We start from the raw sequence: 26,850 nt of genomic DNA on the forward strand, positions 1-26,850 counted from the left end.
TTCAATGTCTGGACCACTCTGAGCTCTCTCAGTTGGCTGTGTGCAGGGAAAACACAGCATGACCCAAGGAGAAAAAGTCATGAAGGCATGAGGAGCTTTGGGGGCATCAATAATATAAGCAATCTGCAGAAAAGATTAATGCAAACATAGAATAATTTTGCCTGGAAGAGACCTCTGGAACCACTTTACGCAAAGCAGTACAAACTTCAAAGCTACACCAAGTTGCTCAGGGCTTTTTTCAACAATTCTATATATTTAAGGGTAGAGATTGCACAGCATTTCCAGACATTGGTTCCAATGTGTGGCCACCTTTCTTGTGAAAGCTATCTACTATCTAACTGGATTTTCTCTTGCTGTGAATCCTTTCCTAAATTTATCCATCTTGATGGCAATTGTCTAGTTTACTTTTGCAGTGAATTGAAAGAAAGAACTGCCCCCTGAAGCCCTTAGGGATGGTATTTAACACCCTCAGGAGATGTCTCCTCTTCCTCCTTGACACAGAAGGAGACCATATAACACAAAGAAATGGTCATAAAGCACTTCGAGGAGGTCAAAGCAGGAGAGGAGCGTTACTTCTGTTCTATTGTAGACACCTCTGCTTCTGCTGTAAGTAAACTCTTATGAAGAGTGGTATTGTAGCACCTTCTCACTGGGTCTAAAGGACTCTATCTAGTACTCGAGCAAAATGCAGTGATTTTTGCTATTTGGATTGTTTCAGTATATTGCCTTTTTTTTTGCCATCTTAGTTAGCTCCCACTGCTCGACTCATGAGCCCTCATGTAAGATGGTGGCTTTTTTTTTTTTTTTTTTTTTTTTTCCTTTGCTGTCTGGCTCTGAAACCTTATTTTTTACAGAATAAGCAGTTGATGTGTTTCCTCCACAGAATAAGTCTGTAATTTGGAAGTCTCAACCTTTTCTAAGTAGACAATTTTTAATGGGATAATTATTTCATTATACAGTCCATTTATTACTCATTGATACTATAAATGGCTCAGTCTGTGGGTAGGTACCATATATATTAGTATTCTCTTGGAATACTCTCAATGCTATTTTTTGCTATTTCTTAGTTCTTAATTACATACTGTAGTCCATACTGCGTGTTGAAAATGCGATATATATATATATTTGTTTACCATTTGTTGATTCCTTATACTTTACTGCACAATCATTTCTGTTTCATCTCATTGTGAAATTCTCCAGTACTGACATATGAGTGGTACAATTCATGTCACAGGTCTGAAAGGATGAAGCTGAATTTAGTGTTCCTTATTCTACTAGCAGAATACTTTTTGTTTTAGTCCAAATGGTCTTAACATCATTTTACTTGCTTCATTTTCACACTAAGAATTTTATCTACAGAGCTTTTTATTTAGAGGAAAAAAGGTTGCTCATTAAGTAGTAAACTTCTGGAGGAAAAGCTGAACAAAGTAATCAGAAAGGTAGAGAAGAACGAGACAGTGGAACAGCTGTTGAGGAAGAACTGGCACAGGAGAACAGTTTCATCCAAGAGCTGAAAACTCTTGCAGGAGCATGGCTGCCATCATAGAGAAGCAGTGGTGCCTTTGTTTTCAGGGGAGCATCCCTTCTGTGGCAGATCCAGGGAGAAAGGACCCATGCTTTAGCCACAGGATATAGGCATCATTGGTTTTCTTTTAATAGTAGGAAAAGTAGTCTCATACTGCTAAACATGGTTTGACATTTCAGAAGTTTAGGAGCCATCATCAGCATAATAACAATAGAGTCCTTACTGAAATATCTCATAGCAAGAAAGCTAAGATCTGTGTTGGGCTGAATTATGAACTTCAGGCTGGATTGTGTTCAAGGGCAGCAATCCAAGTTCTACACTTTCTTCTCATTTACATATTTTGTAGATTTGAGAAGGCAGTTTGTTAACTTGTTTCAGAAACAAGCATCATACAAGACCATATAGAAAATGTTGATTTTTTTTTTTTTATTTATTATTGTGTGTGATCTGAATCTACTTATGCAATGACAGTTTAGATGAAAACTTCAACACTGAAAATTTTAAGGAAAAGATGTTTGTCTTTGACTTTAATTTCTGGGTAAATGTGCTGACATTGAATTCTTTGCTTGAGAAGCTATTTGGGTTTGTTTTGTTTCATAGTTATTTTTTGTTTGTTTTGTTGTTGTTGCTTTTTTTTTTAATTTTTTTTTACTATCCTCTTAGGTACCAGGAAGCTTAATTAAAGAGAAACAAAGAAAATGGTAATAAAGCAAATCTGGAGTTGATAGTCCAGATGCATTTATGTTGGAAAGGGGAGAATAAATTACATCTCTTTTCCAGTGCAGGGCTCAGAGGAAGGATCCATGGTGTTTCCAACAAACAGTTCTCATTACAGCTTCCACTTTTGGAGGCAGCATCTGGTTCTGGATTGCACTCTGTTCAGCCTGCCAAATTAATACAATGAACACATCCATTGCTGACAGCTGACATGGTCCTGGCACAAGTAGCGCAGGTGAGTGGAGGGACTGTGGCTGAAGTCCTATGCATGCTTCATCTCCTCCAGACGTGTATCCTTGTTGCAAAAGTGACAGTCGGGAGAGGACGTGTCCTTCTTCCTCTGTCCTTCCTGCTCAGCCTCTTCAGTGCCAGGCTTCCCCTCAGCCTGGATGTATCTGTCCTCAACAATATACCCAGAATCCTTACGTTTACTCCAACACCTTTCCCCAGTCCTTCAATGTTACTATTGTCACAGCCATTTCAGTCTTCCCTGAGCCTTCCCAGATGAACCCCTCGTCCTTTTTATCAAAGTCCCACAACTCCATTTTTTATTGCTCCATGCAACAAAAATGCTTTTTGACTTACTTATGGCAGTATTTAAACTAATATTTAGCAATTACAGTGAGTGCAAAACAACTGGAAGAAATAAAGGCTGTTGGTAATTCTAAATTGTCTTTGCAAAAAGGCAGGTTATTAACTGCTTGTTCAGACTGGTATGTTGAAATATAAAACCAGTAGGAACTTCTGTAGGAGAAACTTCTCTTTTGTATAAGATGTGGTGATCCGCCGTGGGAAGGTCTAATGCACTGTAGTTATAGATCTACCCTAGGCTTTCATATCATTAGATTTTCCAGAGAAAGCAGTCAAGTTTCATTGGCATTGCAACACAAATCTTTTGAAGGAAAAGTTAGACACTAGAGGTTGTTTTGTGGCCATCCCATATGTACCAGCGTGGAAATAGCCAGGCTCATGGACCCAGGAGGCAACAAAGAAACAAACAAAAAAAAGCCAAATAAAATCAATCCTGCATCAAGAGGTACACGTAAGCCAATCTATTGGGTCTGTGCTCTGTTTGTAGTCGAAGATAAAATGTATTCTGATTAAATTTATAATTTTGATTATTTTTTTTTTTAATCATAAGGTTTATGGAGAATATCATCAATAATAACATCTGATAATACTGTCTTTTCCCTTCTGTAACATTCATCTTTGCATGAAGTCTCACCTCATTCCCCAAACAGTTCAGATGTTACAGGAAGGTAATGGAAAAAAAGATAATAGGTTAGATAATGTGTTTCTCTCAGGAAAAGACATTTATAGCCATGCTTGAAAATCATAAGATGTTGCACATAGATGCACATGAGGCATTTAATATTCAAGCTCTTAAGTTAATTATATATGTTTAAGATAAGGCTAATTTAAATAGTATCTTGACTTGAATATTGAAGCAATATCCAAAACTTGTATTAAATTAAAAAATAGACTTTAAAAGACCCAGAGAAATTTCAAAATCCCTTATTTTTCTCAGAGAACAGCTTTAAAAATCCTAAAGCCTACATATCTCCTTCATATTGAAAGTGATCTAAGTGTCTACATTTGAAAGACTTTGGAAAATCTTACTTTAAAGCCACATAATCAGGAACTAATGAGCTATTTCCATCCTACTATGCTGGTAGAGACAACGTTTAAATTCAGCATCCCCATACCAGAATGCCCAGGGGAGGGCAGTTTAAAGCTTTTTGTCTTAATTCCTTCTCCTCAAAACCTTGGAGTAAAACAGGCTATTTTTTTTTTTTTTTTTTTTTTTTTTTTTATTACATGACCTGTAGTTCCAGGGATAGGTTGAGATTATCATAATGATTATGTTGGACCATAATGTGTGTTAATCCAGTCTGAAGTCCTCTGGTGCTTAATATTTTCTTATCAGGCACTGTGCTTATGGTATATACTGTCAGCAGAGACAGAGCTGTAGTGGTACTCTTTAAATAGAAATGCTTGCTTTGGCACATAGCTGGTGGCTCATGTCTTCTTTCATCAGTCTTTTTGCCACTTTAAAACTTAAGGCATTTATATATATATAAAACAATATTTTGTGCTTGATATTTTAATCACTTTGCTGGTCGTTATGTTATTCTTGAGAAGAAACAAAACAAATAACAACTCCTAGAAGGTGATCAGAGCAGGACTGGAATAGTTCAGCATTTCCTAGGAATCTTGGAAAAATCCCTCTAAGTCCAACATTAACAACATTTTGAGACAAGGTTTGTAGACTGCTGTAGCTATGGCTCTACAGCAGCCTACCAACAGATTTAACAGTATGAAGAGATGAGAAAAAAAAGATGCTGTTGTAGTTAATAAAATTCTTCATGCAAATAATCATTATAATGCTAACTTCAGTGAGGATTCTGACTTTCATACGAAAGTGTGTGCAATGTCTGTTGTCAAATTCTTACATGGACATGGTATGGCTGATGTTTAAGGTTTGTGATGACCAAGTCTTAATAATTTATCTATCAAAATCGAAATATTTTTGTTATTTGGCCCACAAGATAATCCTGATTATAAAAAAATATTGTGGGCCATATGTATATGGTATCTAAGTGAGTGTGAACTGTGAATAAACAATGTGTTTTTATATGTATGTATAAATCCAAGGTAGCTATCAATATTTTTTTCTATAAAATATTTACATTATATAAAGTTATGCATTTATGTTTTTATTCCATTTCCAATTCCATGATCTTTTTTATGCTGCATTCTATAATATATTTTCAATATTGCTTGTTCAATTGCAAAAGCAATGTACAACAAAGTACAAAATAATAAAGGATCTGTACTTGGCCTAACTTTTTAAGATCTTATGCCTTTTGCCATGTGTAATTCTTTATTTAATATCTGTCTTCAAATCACACATTTTAGAGCTGAATGTCTCAGAAAATGAGTAATCATTTAAAGAGGAAATTTACTGGAAATATTTAATAGCTATTTGTGCTCTGTGCAAAAGCATCCCACTGACAGTACTGTCTGTGCATTTCTCTGTGATAATATTCATCCTCCTTCCACTCTTCCTACTTGTTTGTTACACCTAAAAACTTTTCCAGAAAAAAAAATAAAAAAAAAAAATCTGTGTTTTCCAAATCCCATTCTATTGGAGGATTTCTTTCCATTAGAATTTTTCTTAATCGTTTGATGTGAACATCTCTAACAAGCCAGCTTCCTACTGGAAAGCATCAAAAATCTGTAACTTTCATTACATCACCCTCTATTACTATAGCAAATGACCAACATGGCATTATTACTTCTGAAAATAAATGAATTAGAGAATTAATGTTATAGAGAAATAAAATTAATAATAAAGCAATCCTTCCTTTGAGCAGACAACTCTCTTTTAGTATGACATTAATTTTTGCCAAAGTCTACTCAATAGCAGACAATTCCCCAAATTTACCAACATTTTCCTCAGGGCATAAACAAGGACTGAAGCCAAAAACGAGTGAAATGCAAATGGATTCTGTTGATCTGTCTGAAGTCATTATTTTGGAAGTGCAATTTGCCCTGGTTCAGCCATAAATAACATTTATAAGCAGAATTGAAGAGAAAACACAGAAAAGCAGCAGCCATGGTGGCTCTGCTGTGCTTGTTGCAGATATAGGGTCAGAAAGGGAGAGGTGTCTGGCCTCAAATTATGGTTCCACGCAGAAACATCTGAGAAGAGCTGTGCCTTTCATGCCCTCTCAGAGGCCACCTGCCCAAGGCTGCCTGCCTTACCTGCTCCACAGCTCCCTTCTGTGGTGTCATCTGCACAGGATCCGTCAGCTCCCAGTCTCTCCTGCTATGTGTCCCTGCTCATTTCCTGCCAGTGTGCCATTCCAGAAAAAGGGGCTCCTTCATGTCCTAAAACTCTTCTCTCCCAATGCCATTCTGTGTTTTTTAAACACTAGTCCAGCCTTTCCTCTCCTGCCTCTTTTGCTGTTCTCAAACAATATAACTACAAGTGGAGTATTAAAGGAAGGAAGGGAAGAAGAGAGAGAGGTCGGGTTGTTCCCTTTGCTTACCTTTGTGTTGGTAAACACATCCTCTGGGTCATGCTGTCAGGTCCAGGACAGGCTGATGAAGGCCATGTACATCTACTTTTCTTTTGATGTTATTCCTAGGAAGGAGAAGTTTCAGAATACATAGAAAGAATACATAGATAAATTTCAAGTCCCAGAAAACAACACAAATGCAAGAAAATTACTCATCCCATGGGTTGCTTCTAAAGTCCTGAAGAAAATCCCAAGGGGTCAAATTCATGTCTATTCGTGACTATTTTGTTCAGAATGGATTTTCTGGTCACATTGATACTGACAGACTGTGCAGAGCTCATTTTGATGGGAAAGCTCTTCTTTTGGTTGTTGTGTACAGTTTCTCTTCCCCTTATGTTTTTCAAGATTTTGTGTTCTTCTGCTTCCTCTGTAATGTCTTTATTTCCAAAGCAAACTCAATTTGATTGTTGGTCTCATTTGATATCATTTCATGGTTTGATAGTAATGCAATTTTTCTTTAAACTTATTTTGGCATCTTAATTATTAGAAATGTAAGCACTTTTATCTGCAATGCAACTTTAGTGTATGGGTTCAAGTATTTCAGGGAAAATTTGCTTCACACTGTGGACATCCGCATGCCATTCCATGGAAAAAATGAAGAAACTAATGGTTGCTGAAGTATCCAGAAGTACTGCAAACACTGGACAAACATTTTAAGATGAACAATTACCTGTTGGCAATTTTCAGATAATGTGGACTATTTAGGACTTGACAGCTCTCAGCTTAGGAGTTTCCAGTTTGTTTTATTCTGAAATAAGTGATGGGAAACCACCCGTTTCTGTTCATTTTTAACAGAAGAGACATAAGGGACCCTAGGGCTTGATTTAAGCAAAAGTTTGATTTAAGCAGGGGCTTTTTTAGCTTGAGAAGCATACATCCCTGTTTCTTTGGTATAAGGGTATTCACCCCTGTTCTCTTACTGACACTATGCTTGAACTAATTAAGTTGTTGCTCAGTCTGAACAACCACTGAGCAAATTAATAAAAAATGCTCTTAAACACGGGACATAAGACTCAGCTTGAGCACAGTGGTTATAAATGCTACATATGGTTTAAAGTCACCTTATCTTTTTAAGAATAATTTCCCTACAGTATTCTTTGCAGTTATGTTGTAAATTTATATCATTTTTCTGATTTTAATTTTAATTTTAATTTTTTGCTTTAATGTTTCATGGGAAATATCATTACATTTTTCTCATGTCTATTTGTTTATTGGAGAATTAAAAGCTAAGAGTTACAGTGAGATACAGTCTAAATGACTGAGTTTTTCTCAAATTGATAGGCAAAGTTGTAATTAGCCTGTCCTAAGCACACTTCCATTTGCTTCTTTATTTCTTCAAGTTAAGTAAGATAATAGAAGTTTCAAAGTGTTTATGATTAGAGAAATGAAGTTAGTCAGAAATGAAGCTCTTACTTATCTGCTATAAATTCGATGGTGAAGATGCAAGATGCTTGTTTAACTAATTACCAATATTTCTTCTTTGTAATTGAACAGTCTATAAATTCTAGCGACCTTTTAGACAATTTTAACTTTTTGCTTCATAAACCTGTCCAAGGAATAGATAGTTCAAAGATATGATTACTTTATACAGCTGAGGATCAATAAGGGAAGTCATTCTGAAACTTAATTACTTATTTATTATCAATGAAATAAAATATTACAGACTCATTAAACTGTTGAGATTAGGATTATATGCTGGCACTATTAAAGAGTATTGCACTCAGTGATTCACGAAGTCTTTTGATATCCTCTGTTTTAAATGACGTACCCAGAAGTTAGCAACTGAGAAGTCTTTCCTTTAGTTGCTATTAAAAGCATGGACATCTAAGCAAATCTTTCAGCTACTTATACTAATACTTATGAGCATGAAAGGATGTCTAAAACATATCCTTATATGTCGAAAATATCCTCTCCGTGACTTTGTCATTCTTGGCTCTGTGGAAGAAAACACTCGCTTACTCCACAGCATGATTTAATTTTTTTTCAGTATCAGGAATGCTTCTGAAGCATAGTAAGTGGAACAGCTTTGAAAAATGAAACTGCTTGTAGGCAGGGCTAGCAATATCTCTGTGGTGAAACTGTATAGTACCTCCCTCATCACGTTGTTTTGAGCACTATCAAGCAAAACTAACAGGAGGCTGCAGCCCTTCTCCTTCTGTCCATGTGTAAAACCACTCCAATGAGCGTCTGCTTGAACTGCTTGTAAATTGACTATTTGCCTCTGGAAGTAAGTCAGTTGTTTCCTCAAACCTTCAAACACTTCCCTCTTGGTGTATTTCTGTGTGGTCAGTTCTACGTCCAATTTCTCTACTGCATGCAACTCCAAATTCAATCAAAATATCAATCAAAAAATAACTTCCTGATCACAGGAAGTATGAATTAAGTAGACTGTATTGAAGAACATGGGAAAGCAATAACAGGCCTGGTCCAGAAAAGATGGTTTACTTGTCATCCATTAGACCTCCATCTGTGTTATGCAATGCAAGAAGTGTTTGCACTGTGGGGGAGCTTAGCATCTTGATATTGCTGTTCCCCAGACCCTTCTTCAGTGCATCCTTGAAATTTAAATTATGACGTTATTAAACTTAACGATGTTAAGTAATGATGAGCTACTTGGTTTCCATCTTATGAGCAAACTTGATAAATGATCTGATCACACTTGCAAGAAGGAGACACAGCTTTGACACTCTGGTTTGAGAGGGTTCAAAACCATCTTCCCAGGAAGATTCTGCAGTCAGAGGATGGCAGGTGGGCTGGGGAGTAAAATCTAGATTCTTTGAATGAAATGTTTGGTCAGGAAAGCTTAAGGAATATAGCATTAGGTAGCTAGCAAGGCAGCTCCTAATGTCTAAGAACTTTCCCTCAGGTACCTAGGTTATGGGCCTTATGTTAGTCTATAATTCAGACAAGGAGAAAAGACCTCTAAGGGCAAAGTAGAGATGTATGTTTTCCACTCCTAGAATAACTTGTATATTTGGAAATTCTCCTGCAAGTGCTTGGCTTGAACTATCCTCAGGAACAAAATGAAATTAGGGTCCCCCAGATTCTGGCTGAGTACCAAGCCCCTTTTTCCTGTTGCACACACCATAAATACAGTCAGGTGCTGTGAAAGCTGATCTTTGATCTTGGGACATTCTGAGTTGTTTTGGAGAGGTGCTAAGGGAGATCACTGACACAGAAGGGGTCTGGGTGAAAATGTTTACCTTTGGCTTGAGCAATCTCATGATGCAGATTTGATTCTGTTTTGAAAGTCAGTCAACCTCTGCTCATGAATATTAGCTGGAGAGTGTACATTAAAACATCCCAGGGGAACATTCAAACCTTTTGCAGTGTTATCTCTGGCAATTTTCATCTTCAAAGTGCTTTGCAAACATTAAAGCCTAGCTTTTGTCTGAAGCATTTAGAAAGAGAGCTGGTACAAGTGCAGCCCATACTCTTGCTGTCAATGCACAGGTGGGCAAACTGAATGCTTCCACCCCAGAATTCAGTGAATGGAGGCTGGTGTAATGAGCTTCTACTCCCAGAAAATGGTTATGGCCTGCCAAGGAGGTAATATGTTATCCCACTGCCTTAGATTTTGGATTAGGTTTTGCCAAAATACGTCTTCTGAGGAATATTCCTATCCTTTCCACACTGAGAACAGTGGTTTTCAACCATGGGCAGTTCTGAGTTATTTAACCCACATAGCCAGTACAGCATCTTTTTTTTTTTTTTTTTTTTTTTTTTTTTTGTAGCTGAACCTGTGTGTGTGAAATAATATCAAAACTTCCTTAAAACCAATAATTCTAAGTGTTTACTGCTGTTACAGTCTAGGAATGCTTGCTTCATCTATTGTGGTTGTATCATATAAACTTTGTTTTAAAGGGGTTTTAAGTCCTGAAATATCAGAACAGGGTTTATAGGATAGATGTGTGCTCCTCTGTGTACCTAGTTACACATTACACCCTTATGCTTTACTCTTCATAAGATTTACTGATTTGTACTGTACAGAAACATTTGAATCCTGGCAACAGGCTTGATGACACGTTGCATGAATATGCTGCTCTTGAGAAAATACATTCACTAGCTCACCGTGTTTATAAGAATTTTCATAAAGTAATAATGTTTTCTCCAGGCTGGTAAATCCTTTTGAGTCACATTATTTTTCCTGCTGAGAGCCTCATGCTGTTAATTAGTGCTTTGTTGACCCAGCTCCCTCACAGTGTTATGTGTAGGGCTTATATTCTCTGTATATTTATTTTAATACCTTTAAAAAATATATATTAAATGTTTAATTTTTCATTATGTTGCTTAAACAAATTCATAAAATAGCCCATGAGAAATTTGTCTTGTTTTGTTGTGCTTTTCCTGTATTTCTGGCATGATGAAATTATTCAGATTTTTTAGTGCACTTGTACAAAAGCATGAAATGATGACACCAAAAAATATTCTCTGTGTCAAAAAGTAATCTGGAAGAGATCAAAAAGAAAGGCCTTCACTCACTGTGCAAAACACCATAAATGTCATGAGTTGAAAAGTTCCTCAGTATTTTCCAAAACCTCATCTGAGCAAAAAGTTAATAATAGAGATGTTTGACAAAATTCCATGTTCTGAAAATTAATTTGAGAAAAATGCAAAATTGAAAAATATTCTCCTTTCAGTTTTTACAAATTCCAAGTTTTTTGGTGTCACAAAGAACTTTTCAATATAAAATTTAAGGAAGATAATCTTAAAAAAAAATAAAAAATCAATGAAAGCAAATTGCTGGACCTAAAGCACATTTTTTGGGGGGTAAGGGCGTTAACCATAAACTTTTGGTTTTACAGCCATAATCTTTTAGTGTATTTCATCTTTTTATTCCAGTTTGGGATAGGAGAAAGATGTGAAATCTCTTTAAATCTTCTGGGATAGACAACCCTTTTCCTCTGCATCTCAGCTGATCCACCATGGTATATCAGCTTCATTGGCATCTATATGCTGTCCTTCAATCCTACAGAAAATGGAAGAATTAAATCTTAAGAATTTTTGAGAGAACTTTTTTGAGAACTTGTAAAGTATATTTGTAAAAATTAAGATGATGAAAAAAGATATATGATGTTATATATTTTGATAAAATCTAAGATATAAAATGTATTTGAATGTATCAAAATAACCACTCTGTTCTCAGGGAAAATGAATTTATGTAAAATATTATTTTAATGAATTGGCATTTGAGTTTCAAGTCAGTGAACAATATGGTCCATTTACTCTGTGCAATCCTGACTTTTTTGATCTTTTTGACTGTGTTGTTGTCTGTTTCTTTGTTATTGGATCTTAAGTTATTCTGAAAATTTGTATGTACTTAAGCATGCAAGCATGTTAAAACTTTGATTGCTTTTATTTATTTATTTATTTATTTATTATTATTTTTTATTTTTTTCCTCTTGACATCCACAATACTTTTACTCTTTAAATTCCTGAAAATCTGAAATTGGATTTTCTTGGGAATATCAGGTCTTAATTTTTATTTAGTTATTGTCCTCAACTCTCTGAGGTTTTAGTAAGAGAACAAGCTGCAAAACTGTAGAACCTTTTATTAAAGCCTATCTTTTTCATTGTTGTGCTGTCAGATTCTGCTTTCTTCCTGTGATATATATCACAAATTTATGGACAGACAAACATCTCAACTTCAGGCACAAAACAAGATGTTTATAAACCCTTTGAGGAATAATTAAATGAGGGATAAATTTGAAAGGCTTTCTGCTGCTGCTTTAGGCTTACTTTAGTTAGGACTCATTCTTATCTGGGCAAACAGAAAAGTTTTCAGCCATGGTGACTAAATGACAAAGATTGGTGCTGAAGGCATTGGATACTGCTATGTGAATAGTGCTCAGGCAGATGTGGACGGCATAGCGTAAAATGAAAACTGAGTAAACATTTATGCTTTTCTTGCTTTGTCAGCCAAACTATACAAAGGCAGGGGGAGGGAAAGAAGACTGACTTGGCTTAAGCCACGTTTGAACTCTTCAGGATTTCTGTCCAGAGGGAGGGACTGGAAAAGAAAGAAAGAAAGAAAGAAAGAAAGGAAGGAAGGAAGGAAGGAAGGAAGGAAGGAAGGAAGGAAGGAAGGAAGGAAGGAAGGAAGGAAGGAAGGAAGGAAGGAAGGAAGAAAGAAATTTTAGTGTTTAACAATGAGCTCTGTCAGAGGGTTACAGAGGGCTAGAGGAAAGCACCAGCAGCTCCTGCTTCTCCTGGTTTCCCACAGCCAACATGCTCAGACTGGGGAAAGTGGGCTTGAGGACAGGGACTGCACCCTTCTCAGATGCAACTCAAGTCTTAGTGGCTCTCACGGCCTGAAGGGCACTCACCCCTTTACTGCCCTTCATCAGGTTGAAATCTTTCAGTTCATTTCTTTATTTGTTTATTTATTTTGCATTGTTCAGCTAGGTGTTATGATGCAAAAGATCGTTATATTCAAGGTTAAGTGCTGTGGCCTACCTGCATTCTCCACTGGGCCAGAAAGGGAACATGGCTGTGTTGGTGAATATGGCGCTATACATGTATAATAGAGAATAAGACATGGTCTAGAAGACACTGAGAGCGCCCAGAATTATCTTCATATAATAAAGATGTGGTTTCCAGGTCCTCAGCCACAGAGAGACTCAGTCTATACACTTATTGAGAGGCCTAACTCCTTAGCTTTTGGCACAGTCTTTGTATCTGTCCGGAAAAGTTTTTGAGCTAAAGGGACATGAGGAATACAGCCCACTTTTTTGAGTGTCTTCAGCATCATCAGAACAGCTTTTTAGTGTATATGCTAAAAATAAAGAAATCACTCAGCTTTAGTCTTGTGCCTTTGCTCCTTGCTGCCATCAGTTGTGGGATTGCTTCAGGGCAATAAGCAGCTTTTCACCTAGTTACTAGACAAAGTGTCCTATCATAGGAAATTTTATAAAGACTAAAATTATTTCCTATGTTAGTGAAAGGCACACAGGGCAGAGAACTGCACGCTATGTAAAAAGTCCAGAGGAGGAGTAAATCTTGTTTTTCCTTCTGATGGTGGTGATGGCCTTTGCAAAACCTACCTCATCACTTCCATCTCAGATCACGGATGAAGATTCAACTAAGTTCTGAACAGGGATGAAAGCTAGTCTTCTTTCTATGAGTCCCCAAGCTCTCCAGAGGAGATGAGTAATGTTTTTGTTCTAGTAAGCTACTGTGCATATCATCTCTCATATATTCTGTTCTTTTGTTTCTGCATCATACAGATAGAGCAAGGAGCAGTGAGAGTGGGAGGACAACTAAAATGAATGGTTTGGAGACAGTAGTCATCAAGTCTGAAATAATGGTAAAATTATCATATTTTCTACACCAAACTTAAATATTAGGGTCAAAATCCTGGCAAGTGGAAAGGATGGCAATCTTCCCTCTTTCTTTTAGCTTCTATCCTATGAGTAGATCTGAGCTGTGTGTGTGATGAGACAGAAAAAGCTCACAATATAGTAAAATCATCAGCTAAACTAGTGATTTCAGAATATTAATTAACCCTTCTTAGCCTGGACACTCTCCCAGACCTAAAAAAACCATTTCTATTAGAGGCAGTAGTGCCTCAAATTCCTCAGTAAAATTCTGCATAATTGGGGTCCTTCTTCCCTACGAGGAAGTTACTACCTCAGCCAATATTACTCAATATCCATATACAGAAGCATAAGCAAGGAACATTTATTTTCCTTAGGATGTGATTTTTCCAAGTCTCTTATATTTTTTTTTTTTTAAATACTGAAATGTTTGCCTATGTAAGTCATCAGTTTATTGCTAAATGAAAACTGCCTATTAATATAAAAGAGAACTTGCTCCTGTATACTTAATAATTTATTTATTTTTTTTGTCGTAGGCCGTGCAAGGCAGTGGAAAAACAAACAACCCCCCTCCCCCTCCCCAAAGGATATATAGAAAAGAAAAAGAAAAAAATGGCTAACTCCACAATAAACCAGTCTAGTTATGTGTGTATTAGGTTATTTTTTTGTGTTTGCCTCAGAATATAAATATTATAATAGGCCATGATTTGTTCTCCCCACCCTTGTCTGCAGCTAAGAAGATAGAAGCACTATATCTACTATGGCAACAGAAAGCTGTGTTTGCTCTGGATAATCTCCATGAAAACTCCTGCTGTTGCCTCCACAGTTTCAAGCCCAGTGTGTGGAAAGGCTGTTGGCTAATTGTAGTTCTGTCTTATCCTGTTCTGCTCAGAGCAAAGCCTGTCTCTTTGATGGGCTGGTTTAAACCCTGGCAGCTGCTATTATCTTGTGTGTGTGCGATCCTGCAGCCATGACTGCAGGAAAATTTAGGGTTTCATAAGGAAAGTTTTATTCTTGTGATGTTTTCCAAAACAATGATTAGAAATAGTCTTGCCCTGCTAAAGGCTAGATTTTAGTATTGTTTAAGAATCCAGTGACATAAATAGTCCCCATAATCCCACGCAGTTTATTAACTGAAAGATAGCAATATAAGCAATCAGGACATGGGTCTTATCTGCTCCTGTCTTTCCATCTCCCTTCTCTGTTGCTCCAGTCCCACAAATCTGAGCTTCCTAGAAGCTTCCTCCATATATTGCATAATCTATTCTTTCATTTGATGCTTCCAGAAACTTGATCCAAGAATAAAAGCATGAAGTGAAGATTTTCCTGTTATTTAAACACCATACCTCTCCTTCTTCCATTGTGGTTCCATTTCATTCCCTTTATTTTCCTTCATGACCTGTGGACAAAGTAGTTTCACTGCTTGTGTATCATTACTTTCATTCATGGAAATATTGCAATATTTGCAAGATATATAAAAAATCTATCATGGAAAAGGCAAATGTTCCTTGTGACTCCCTTGAATCTGGAAAGTGATAGCCTCAGGCAATAGAATGCCTTTGTTCAAGGCTTTTCTTAAGGGGGAAAACTATCTCATAATAAAGAAAAATAATAAAATATCACAAATTATGCCTCTTCTTTAGCATTAGGAATTAAAATTAGCCATTTTCAATTACATTTTCCATCCTGGACCTTTCTCCTTCAGGGAGGTGTTATAACTGGAAGAACTGTATTTCATGTAATTTTTATTCTGAAGAAATTCTACAGAGAATGCATTTTCTACCTCTTAAGTTTCCTATATTCTGGTTGTAGTTCTCACTCAGGAAACTGAAAGTATTAATTCATTGATCTTAGTCTATACCTACAGGAGAATTAAGTTATGATTAGACTTAGGCTCGTTTGACTGGGAGACAATTTTCCTCCTCTCTCCTTCACCACATACTTAATGCTGAATTTGTGCTCCAGTGCGGAAACAATTTGTGATTCTTGAAGAGGAAAAGAGACATCGTAGTGGTTAAAACAACTAGCTGGAAGAGGTTAATGCTGGGGTTTAGTCTTGGTTTCTGATATTGCTTTTTAGTTTATTCACTGCAAAATATGTAGATTAGCATAAGAAAAAAATGATTATATTTCTGTTTGAATATCATCTTCGTTTCTTGTAGTATCATTCAGGTACTTGAAGAGAAATTTTGTTTGGTTTTATCTGAGCAAGAGGAACAAATTGGTTCTCTTTGTTTAGTTCTCCCCTGACATCATGAAATGTATATGGCTCTGCCAGTCCACAGTTTCAACAGAAAGGCTGAAAGGCAAATACTAGACCTGAGAGATGGGGACATTTTCTAAAGATATTGTTTTAACCTAGGCCAAAAAGTGTGTTAACTACATGCCAACCACAGATTAAGCAGCCTTTAGGATAGCCAATTGTTCAGAGCAGGGTTATGGGTCTAGAGGAAGGCATAAAGATGATCAGAGTGCTGGAGCACCTCTCCTATGAGACTGAGAGAGTTGGGGATGTTCAGCCTGGAGAAGTCTCCAGGGTGACTTTATTGCAGCTTGTCAACACTTAAAGGGGGCTTATAAAAAAATGGAGAATAACTTTTTCTTCGGATAAACAATGACAGGACAAGGTGGGATGGTTTTAAACTAAAAGAGGGGAGATTTAGGTATGATTTTAGGAGGAAATTCTTCACTCAGAGAATGGTGAGGCACTGTAACGGGTTGCCCAGATAAGCTGTGGATGCCCCATCCCTGGAGGTGTTCGAGGCCAGGTTGGAAGAGGCCCTGGGCAACCTGGTCTGGTGGAAGGTGTCCCTTCCCATGGCAGAGGGGTTGGAACTGGATGGTCTTTGAGATCCCTTCCAACCCAGGCCATTCTGTGATTCCATGATTGTTAGGCACCATCACATACTGCTTATTGAGGAACTTGGGAGCCATGTAAGAGGACAGAGTGAGCTGAAAGGCAATTCTTAATGGCAACAAGAAGAGGGGAAATTTGCTCAAGCAAGCAAAGCTGAGCCTCTAGAGATCAAAACATTTTTGGTGATGTAATTCAGCTTTTTGTTTGTTTTCTTTAGGAACTGTGGGGAGAGGGGTAGGGTGTATGGGACAGAAATATTTGCTTTAGAACAGTTACTGTCTATGAGTGGTGATGCCTTGAGAATTATGGCAGGATAATTTTCTAAGGGTACATGTAGTAGCAGGTATACTTAGATTCAGAAATTGCAAATTGTAGCTATCAATCTCTGTAAGTGTAAGATTAGATACAATAGCTATTGATAAGATCAGTACTGTTTGAGTTGGCCTTCTCAGAAACTCAGGGACCATTGTAACCTGTACCACCTGAAACTAGCAACCACAAATAAAAATAGGAAGAGGCAGCAACATGTGCTGGCAAATGGAAAAAGGACTTGGGTACAGCAAGTGCTATGAAGTCACAAGCCTTGCTAAGTAAAGATTTGGTAAAGTCTGTATCACTGTGACTTTACTGTTGCTAAGAAGTTGGTTAGATTGTGCTGTGCAGTTAACATGAGCCAAGTATAAGATTAATTTAATGAAACCCTGAAATATCATATAGTCCGTTGTTCTTTTTCTTGCAAGAGGCTCAATGACTCCAACACCTTTCTTGACAGGTGTTTGCCAGGTCCTGAAGACAACTTTAGGAAGTGCAATGACCACCTTAGTAAACCTACTCCCAACTCCCTGCTCCCAGCTCTCCCTGTTTTTCCTCTGAGGTTTAAATTTCCTCTTTTACAATTTCAGACCATTACCTCTTCTTCTGTGCAAGACGAACACAGAGAACAAATTACTATAATCTCTGGAACAGCCTTTTATGTATTTTATTTTTTTTTAAAGTATTCATACATTCGAAGCCAGTCAGATTTTTATTGCTGTGAAAAATAATCCCCAATCTCTCATTCTTTCCTAATTTCCAGAATTTGATTTCTGTTGCACATTTCTAGACTTTCTCCTTTTATTCACATTTTTATTAAAAGTGTGGTGCCCTGAACTTGCCACTTATCTAGTCTTGTCTTGCTAACATTGGGCAAAGCATAATGGTCGTTTAATATCTCTTTCACAGCAAATAAGAAAATAAATAAATAAATAAATAAATAGCTCATAAATCTGAAAGAGTGATATTTAAGAAAGTATTCAATAGAACTTAACAAATCAATAGGCTGTATATGTCTACTTCCTAAGAATGGAAACCTGCTTAAATATAACATTTTTCCTATTATGTTAAATAAGGCATTTATCTCCAAATATTACTAAATTCTATAACTTATTTTGTTTTAAATTAGTTATGGAAGAAAGGAATAAGCTTTTTGTTGAAAACAACTCTAAACAATTTATCTTGTTCAGCATATTCTACTAAACATTCAAAGCAATTTGTAAATCGTAATCATGACTATTGCTCTCAGAAAAGATTAACAGTGGACTAATACAATGAGAAAATCATAATCTGATTCTAAACAGGTCATATTTATCTGCTTTCTTTGAAAGGATTATAGCTCTAGCAGTTATAGCTCTAATTTATGCTGCTATGGCTGAAATCTTGAAACTTGCTGAAGTCTTCTACTTGTATCATCAAGATTGCCACCTAAAATTAACTACATTAATTTTACTTTTTTGCATTGAATATTCTAGAAAATTGCCATTGTAATCTTTTACTATCACACAGAAAAAGAAACAAAGTATCACTTGAGCTAAAAAAACCTGTTGCTTTCATGTGAAGTGGACCAACTACCATGCTTGCTCAATTTTAAAAACAGACAAGTATGAAAAAAATAGTAAAAGCCTAAAAATTAATCCAAGTATAAGTCACTGTGAATTAGAAACTATTAATGAGGTGGCAAGCTCCTTTAATTCTATCCATAATAGAGCAGAATGCTAAAGAGGAAGCGAGACATTAGGAGGTTATTAGGAGGTTTTGTATATTACAAAAATTAGTGACTATGCTTACAGGTAACACTAGGCTTCCCATTTCATAGAATAGATGAGACAGCAGTGATGCAGTGTTTAATTTATCTGTATCAGATTCCTCACTGACATCTGTAGCACTAAGTAGATACCCTGTTAAAACAAAAAACAATAACAATATACAAGATAATTAATGGTTCTGTAGTGGGGTAATATATACAAAAACCTACACATCTGTACTCTGTGTATATAGATAACTTTAAAGGTCTATACTTATCTATAAATAGTTCAATAAGCATATATAAAATGGTGAAATAATCCCTGAACCAGAATGATGGTGTACTTACATGACTTCATCCAGGTTTTTCCAGCAAACAGCTGTTATTAGACAATCTTTTAACATCCCTTCTAACCCAAACCATTCAATGATTCTATGATTTAAATTCAAAATCATTATGTTTGTGTGGTATGATGGCTTCGTATTCTCAGAGTGGAAAATCCTTTATTTGTTTTAAGAGAATTGCTTCACAGATCTGTTCTATGGCATAGTCTTACAAATAGGGTTAGCTCAGGAAAGAGCTGATAAACTCTAGGAGATATAGCTAGCTTTTTAATTAGCTTTATTGCTGAAGAAAATTTGATGGGGAGCTGTGTCCTGCCATGAGCATTCCTTGGGAAGGAGGACAGAGGAAACTGTGCTAACAGAAAAGGCTTTGGAGTAGATGGTGTCTATTGTTTTCTCAGATGATATTGTTTAACATTTCTCAGAAGTGCAGTTCTCAGGAAATTATAGCATCTAGGATTACATTTCAAGCAAGAGAGGAAAGAAGGGCAAACAGCTGACCATATAATCAAACTGGGATTTGCTGCAAGCATAAGATGGGTAAAGCACATCAAACGATTAAGCTATGACTTGTACAGTGCCATTGGCTTTTCTGTCTAAGGAAAATGATTCCAGTTTATAATACATTGTCCTAGAAACACTGATATAAATAAACACTAGTAATCACTTATAATTCAGAATTCATTGTGGTATTTGTGGTATAGAGATTGTGTGCAGGAATAAGTGTAGGTAAGTTTGGAAGTATATGAAATCTCTAGCAAGTTCAGCTGAGAAATTAGTTTTTAGCTGGGGATTCAACTAAAGCCTCTTAGTTTAAATCATGCATAAAAGAGCTGTAAACATCAAACACTCACAGCCCAGATAAGAGCTCTGATTGTTCAGGTGTGAATTTTTCTTCACTTATACTCTTCCACTGTGAAGTTTTCCTTTGCTTCAGATGGAGAAATCTCATGCATTACCAAAATAAATAAATAAATAAATAATAAAATCATATTTGATTGTTTGATGCAACAGCATTTTCTGACTTAATGTTTTATTGAGAAATTCTTAATCAATCCTATATAGCCTTTCACGTCTCTAATGCAGCTCAGCTTCCAACTGTGCAAGCCTGTCATATACTTGGGCCTGTTTGCATCAGAGCAGCCCAAGGGAAGTCAGTGGAAATACTCTTTGACTTAAAATTACTAATTATTTACAATGTTTGAAGTGCTTGAAATAAACAAAAAGAAGATAATATCTTAATCTAAACACTATATGTGTGCATTTTATAGATAGGTACTCTTTTGCTAAATATAAATGAATTATAAGCAACAGTTTAAAGATCATAGATAACTTTATTTTTTATTCTGCTTTTCTTCCACTTCCATTCAAGTGGTATACTCCCTGGTTTCAAACAGCAGATACGATTAAAAAAGCCTTGGTAACCATTGGATAGGGGAACTAGGAAATGGCACTTCATGTGAAGCAGTAAGGCTGTCTTCATGGGTGATATGGTTAAAAGATTTCTGTTTCAGAACAACCTTTGGAATCTACTTTGCCAATTCTTAAAATAGGAGTAGTAATTTTTAGCTAGTTGAATTATTTCCTTATTATCTATTTAATTATTTCCGTTTACACATAAAGTATGTTGAGTATAGCAATGAAACTTCATGAATGCAATAAAGAAAAATATGCAGAAAATCTTAAGTGCAAATAAATCCTATAACTTAAAATTATATCGTTTCCTCTCTTACTCAGTAACAATCTTCTCCCAAGGGAAACCTCAACAACTTTTCTGAACCCTTGGAAGTTCATTGTCTTCTTTCTAATACTCCTACTAGTTTGGCTAAGATCCTCAGTTAGAGGTATAATTTCAACCGAAACAACATCCCCTATTTTCTGAGTGCTGACTTCAGATTGTCTCAGCTTTTATCTTGCTTTAATTGAAAATGGGGTGCAGAGACAGTTTTTTGTTTCTTCTGATATTCATGGCTTATCCTGGAGTACTCAGTTCTTCCTCAGAGTCACCTTCTTGGTAGGATGTCTTTTGCATTTCTGCTTCAGCCAGTTCCTCTCTGCCTTCAGTGACATCATACAAATAGTAAAATCCTCCTTTCACATTTTTCACACACCACACCACTCACCACAGGAAAAAAGCGAGTGTTAGCCAACAGTTCTGCTAAGCAAATGGTATGTTGCTGGCTTTTGATCAAGACCACATATGACACATTAGCCAGACACAATACAGGCTGAATAAGCAGGCACTCAGACTAAGCTTCCTTCCCTGAAGCTATCAAGTTGCTGGATTGTTGTTGTTTCCCAGTGTTTTCATGCTGACAGCAGAGCACATGGTCACAGTTTGACATTCATAATCCAGAGGTTATCAGACTCACCTTGGCCTTGTTGTGTGAGTTTATTGCTGTCACTTACTGATAGAATTGAATAATTATGTCACCCATGTGTTTAAGTCAGGAATGTGACTAGGCGCCTTGCTGAACAAAGACCTGGATAGATCTGCTCTTTGAAGACAGGGTTCTCCTATAAGGTAATACTCCCTCAATACTAATAGACCATCTGTGAATTACTGAGATAAAAGCATTATTTGCACAGGGGAGGAGAAAACTTCCTTTGCTCCTACTGCTGGCAGAGCACCAGGCTGTGGACACTATTTATATCACAATGAGCCAGAAACAGAAGTAGCTTCTCTCCGAGCTTCCTCCTTTCTGATTCATCCCTCACATATCTGCAGCCAGCACAGAAGCTTTGAGGGAAAATAGAAGGAGAGTGCTTAATACCCAGTGTTCTAAAAACTATGGACAAAAGGAGTTACACGTGATCCCCCGTGAGACAGCTGTCTGATGGAACATCTCAGGATCATATGAAATCACGTCCTCTCAGGACAGACTTTTTTCTCTTCCACAGAGATTTTGATCTTTGCTATTTAGCTTCAAATAACCCCCACAAAAATTTGCTTTCTGCTGTTTGTGACATTGGAATTTGAAAATATTTTCTATAGAGTACCTTTTTTTAAGTTTGTAGAACAGTTCAGGATTTTTTTTTTTTTTTTTCCCCTGAGCAGAACAACTATTCATTGAAATAAAACCTATTATCTTGACAATTCTTCTGAAGACCCGTAGTCCCTATTATTACAAGAAATTGCCATCAGGAGACTGAAATTCAGTACAAATTTCTGGAGATCATAACCTTGCAACATTAATCTAGTGCTGTCTATATATGCTTGTATGAAATGTGTGACAGTGTCTTTCATAAACAAAGTTAATCTTGCTAATTCATTTACTCCTTTTAATATACTTCATTTATCCAGAAGTAAATCCCAAGCCCTACATTTCTGAAGAACTGAAATGTGTGAACATATCTGGTCTTGCACAGTTTAATGATTCTATCTTTATATTCACTGAATATATATGAAGTAAAATAAACCAATATGAAGAAGGATAAAAAATCTGGTCACGGATTATCTGACTTTTATTAGACACAAGGTGAATGGCAAGTTTTCTGTTCCCTAGTTAGAGAACTGCAATTTTAAGCTTAGGATTCTGTTAAAATATACAATATATGATATTAGTTTTTCTTTTCTGTGATTATTCAGCAATGTTCATTTTACATCAGCTCTTTTGATGATGATATTATTTAGCTCTTTCATTCAGAAATGCACTTCAGTGTGTGCTGTGTGTGAGAGGGCAGTGGGGTAAACTCAGACCCATGAAAACTTTGGAACAGATTTGTTGGGGACGTCTAAGATTCTTCTATAAACATTGTTTTTGTTTGGCTTTGTTTGTTTGTTTTGTTTTGTCTTTCTACCCTATTATGACGAATATGAGTGTTTTCTGTAGACAATGTATTCAATTATTATTATTGTTGTTGTTGTTGTTATTATTCCTGGTTTTAATCCAAATTTAATTGAAATAAACAATGTTGATTAAAAAAAAAAAAAAAAAGGCTAACTACATTCAAAATATCAATTCATGACGCACTCATCTACTCAAAGTAAAGTCTGTGTGTTTAGCTTCTCTGAAGAACAGACTTTCCAAATACCAAAGTTGTTTTGAAAAGTGATTTATGAAGAATTCTATTTTACATACTTAAGAAAATCTCCGCCCACTGTTGCATCTTCATGATACACAGAATATGACTTAATTGCTTCTCTTTGTATAATCTCTTCTGGAATTGTTAGTATTACTAACAATAAGTTTATCTAAGGATTTTGTCTGACATGCCAGAGAACTCAGATGTTTAGGTGTATTAATCCTTCAGTAAAAACAGAGTCACAGAGCAGATATTAGATATGTCCTTTCTTCTGATTTGCCTGGCCTTGAAATTGAAATAATAATTGTAATGATAAACAGATATACCCTCAAGTTTCTTGAACAGGGATGTCTCAGTAATATTTCCTATCTTCTTGACCAGGGTAAATATCTCAATTAAATCTGGACTCACTTTTCTTCCCCTCTGCTCTGCTTCTCTTCCTTCATAAGTTTTAATTTCCTTATGAAGAAAATAGAGTTATTTTGCATTAAATGGAGCCAGGCATTGCTATAGCTAAGCTGAGCCTCCAGGGCAAACTGTAGAGTTTACCGGTTTGATGTCCTAGTGTTTCAATGTAGACATAACCTTCCAGGGTAATGGAGACCCTGAGCCTGTAATACCAGAAAAAAAAAAAAAAAATCAATAAACCCAAACCAACGGAAGTTAAATTCTATTTTTTTGCTGTTCATAAACCTGCCAAATTCTTTTTGCAGAGACTATAAAAGCCATAAAATAATCCTCTCCTTTAATTCTCCCTTTACCCTTGAGTCCGGCAGGGAGCTTGTAGTTGTACGGTATTCTCAGATACAATTTCAGGTTGCTCACAGAAACTGTGTTAAGGTTGTCACAGCAACCCAAGGCAAGATTTACCTTGCCTTTGAAGATTCTAGATTCAAACCAAGCATTATTTTCAAATGAGGGGAGGCTAAACTTTGTGGAACTTTGTAAAAGCCACATGCCTATTAATTCATTCTGTTGCTATTGACCTTCTTCACTCTAAGTGCTCAAAATCAGCAATTTCACTATAGCTAATGTAATGACTTAGTTGGTTGGCTGCAAATAATATTTACTCAGCTGGATGAAATGCACAGCTCAAAGACAAAATTAGTTTGTGAAATGTTATCTAAAGATACTTTCTTACTCCCTAGATGTTTGATACAGAAGCAGAGACTAATGAATCCCAAAGGCCAGACTCCCAGTCTGTTATTCTTCTTTCCTACCTCAATTAATGACTTTTTCTTCCAGTTTATTTTTAGAGCTTATAAAACTCAGCAATGCAGACATTTTTTTTCATGTTCCATAGAGAACAGGAGAATAGAAAAAGCATTATAGCTCTTTGTATTTTGCTTCAAATAAAACAAAACAAAAACACAGTTATTTTTAAGTTATGGTGTTAACGTCATTGAGCTTAGCTCTGTTGCTCTTTCTTATTTATCTTTCTTTATCTGTTCTTTAGGTACATGCTCTTAGGACTGATTCTCACCCAGTTTCAGCTAGAGCTGTTCACAGGCAGGATTAGAAATGAATGGGAAAGGTTCTTTGAGCTGTGTAATGGAGCTCTGTTGTAAATGAGAACATGATCCTCTGTTATGGTACAGATGACTTTATCTCAGAAAGAAAATCCATATAAAGAAATCCAGAATAGTACAGATGGCAGGTTTTTCAAATGAAATCTATTTTTCTCTCTAAAAGTCCTCATGTCTTTACTAGTTTAAAAACAGAAACTGTCACCACCACATTTCTTTACCCTGAAAAGCACTTTAATTTCCTTTTCTGGGGAGAGGGTTGAGTGGAGATATTGACTTTCTGCTACACAGTGATTAAATCACTAATACATGCAAGAGGGAAACATATCTATCCTTATGCATATAAATATATGCTTTCCTTAACTCAAAGCTGGCACTTCAATGTTTATTTCAGTTTTAGTAGGTTTCCTTATTGTCTGTTTTGACTTCTTTCACATCATTTATTGCAAGTATAGCATTGTCCCCTCAATCAATCCACTGTTCAGAACAGTCAATTGCTGATCTGAAAGAGCCTAAAGTAATTTATCTTGTGTAAACTAGCCAAGAAGTTTTTCAATGACAGATGGTGAGTCTTTATATATATAAAAAATTATTTATTTATTTATTTATTTATTTATTTATTCTAGAATTTCCTTTTGCAGTTAGGTTGTAGCAAGGAACAAGAAATTTTATTTTCCTCTGGAAGTATGAACATTGTCTTTCTCTTCTATTATGACAAGATATGAATATTTTGTGTAGATGATGCATTTTTTTCCCATTATCTCAGAATTTTCTCTCTAGTTATGAAATGTGCTTCCTGTGAAATCCATACACTTCAATTTTTCATGAGCTCCAGGGACCTTCTACCTAGAAGTAATGTTGCTTGGCATCTCCTCCTAGTTAATCTTCTCTATGTCAGTGAATGTAGTTTTCTTTCAAACACTTATTCATAGAATAAATAAATTACTCAAACGTGCAGATTACTCATAAGGTCTGTCTTTTGTACACCTATGCCCTGCATCTGCTTTTCCATGTTAAGAGAAATTTAAGAGGTTTCTGTTTCATGATCCTTATGATACTTATGATACTTCATGATACTTATACTACTTATACTGGAATAAGACCACAGTGGTATCTGGAGAGCTACTGAGATGTGATCTTAATGAGATATCAGAATTGGTTCTAAATAAGAAGGAATTATTCTGTTTTCTTCTCTTCAGAATAGTTTTTTTTTTTTTTTTTTTTTTTTAAATTAAGTGTGTATGCACAGACTGGAAAGGAATGAATACAAATCTGCATTCTTCCATCCTTTGAATTTGAATGAGAAATAAAGTTGTAATTGTTGGAAATCTTCACCTGTACCATGCAATTTGCAAAGTTTTAAAGAGTAAACAGATTATTGCATGCATCCAAAATCTTGATCATAAGGATTAATACTTGAGAAGATGAAAGGAACTGTCTAGCTATAAGGCTTTGGGTTAATCTCACATTTAATATAAAAGGGAGAGATCTGGTTTCTTATTTAAAGAAAAGCAAAGTAAGTAATGCAATCTATAAATACTTCCAGTCATAACAGTACATGAAACTTTTTTGATTACTGTTACTGCAAATGATCTCAATGTTAAATCCGATTTGTAATCTGATAAACCCTATATTAAAAATAGTTAGATTTTAGACCTGCAGTTCTGACTTTTTCTGTCTGTTTTAACATCTCACCATTTGGTTAATTAGAAAATTTTCCTCATTTCCAGGCTGAATATATTCATGGATACTTCCATTTATTTTTCTGAGGTAATCTAGTAAGTTAAATATCTCCTAATGGCAAGTTCTCCTCTCAATGTTTGCTTTGTATTTTTTAAGATCTTATTTCCTCCCATTTTTATTTTTATTTTTATTATTTTTATTTTATTTTTTATTTTTATTTTTATTTTTTGATTTTAATTCTATTTTTTTATTTTAATTTTATTGAGTTTTGTAATAAGCAAACAAACTAGGCTGCTTTATATTGTCGCTATAAATGATACCCTTGTGCAAAACCTGATATCTACCTTTCTTGTTGTTGTTGTGACCAAGGTAAAGAGCAGAGATATGTGAGCAGTTTTTAATTAAATAGGTTGAATGTGGGTAGCAAACTTGACAGTAACTTAGCCCATAATGAACTGTTTATTGTTGGAGTTGGGCTGTTGACAGTATGCAGGCTTTCTAGGTTAAAGCTAGTATTTCTATGGAGCACTGTGACTGTAGTTCAGCAATATATTTGGACTCTCATAAGATTCATGTTGTTCCTATGAGCAACCTTCAAGCTCTTTCTTAATACTGGTATAATTTGGGTAAATCTTCTTGAAAATTAGTGTCCAGAGTGTCAAAAAATATCCCCCAAAAGTACAGATAAAATGAAAATAATGTGATCATTGAA

Source organism: Anas platyrhynchos, chromosome 1, assembly GCF_047663525.1.
Source record: "Anas platyrhynchos isolate ZD024472 breed Pekin duck chromosome 1, IASCAAS_PekinDuck_T2T, whole genome shotgun sequence".
NCBI lineage: Eukaryota > Metazoa > Chordata > Aves > Anseriformes > Anatidae > Anas > Anas platyrhynchos.